At 37.8% G+C, this 941-nt stretch overlaps 1 non-coding gene across 1 annotated transcript; it reads left to right on the top strand.

Annotated features, from left to right (window-relative positions):
- Positions 1 to 862: 862 nt before the first annotated feature.
- TRNAL-AAG lies at positions 863 to 941 on the top strand. The gene has a single exon. It is a non-coding gene; the product is annotated as a tRNA-Leu (tRNA).

Below are 941 nucleotides of genomic sequence, written 5' to 3'. Positions count from 1 at the left end.
GAAAATCAAGCATCATTTAGAAAAATATTGAGTGATCATCTCCACCAAGTTCATATCCCTCCTAGTCTCACATTGTAGTAGCAAATCCATATCCAATGGCTTTTCCTTGGTAATTCTCAAAATTTTTTATCACCAATGATAGATGTGTTTGATCGACATCTCATCAAAAGTAGACAAAAGACTATAATTCTAAGGAAACATTATCGTACTGATGAAATATAAATCTGGGATGTTTCTAAAATCATAATTGGGCACTAAATTATCACATGCAAAAAAATCAATACTCTCTTCAAGCTGAATTGAAAGTTCGATCATGAAATTAGGAATCTACATGTTTGCGTCACGAAACATCTCAATACAATATGATTCATAATTCATGATAAGAAGCAAAAAAAAAAAAAAAATTTAATTTACTTGGCCTCTTCAACTGTCAATTTCCCTTTTATCTGACTATCACTAGCCAATATGCTTTTCTCTCATGCCTTTCTTCGTTCATGGTTCGATATTCTAGTGTCCTAGGTGTAGAGGAACCACACCAATCTATCCCGAACTTAGTGGTTAAACTCTACTGCAGTGACGATACTGTAGGGGAGGTCCTGCGGAAAAATAGCTCAATGCCAGGATGACAAAAAGCTTAACACCTCTCATTCTTATTACTTATTCAATATAAAAAAGTTAAAAAATTAAAAGGTCGTTTTATTCAAAACCCTTTGGAGAAATCTGGATCCCTCCCACTTCACACCTCAGAACGCGCCTTTCTCTCTATAAGAACGGCGCGTTCAAATCTTCTTAACCCGAAATGGCTGAGGAGAGGAAAGGTTCCTTTTTTAGGGTACTCCCAGGAACAGATCCAATGGAGACGGGGTGGGGCCTATAGCTCAGAGGATTAGAGCACGTGGCTAAGAACCACGATGTCGGGGGTTCAAATCCCTCCTTGCCCA

This window comes from Telopea speciosissima, chromosome 2 (assembly GCF_018873765.1).
Source record: "Telopea speciosissima isolate NSW1024214 ecotype Mountain lineage chromosome 2, Tspe_v1, whole genome shotgun sequence".
Classification (NCBI taxonomy): domain Eukaryota; kingdom Viridiplantae; phylum Streptophyta; class Magnoliopsida; order Proteales; family Proteaceae; genus Telopea; species Telopea speciosissima.
This window is presented reverse-complemented; position numbering and strand designations above follow the sequence as displayed.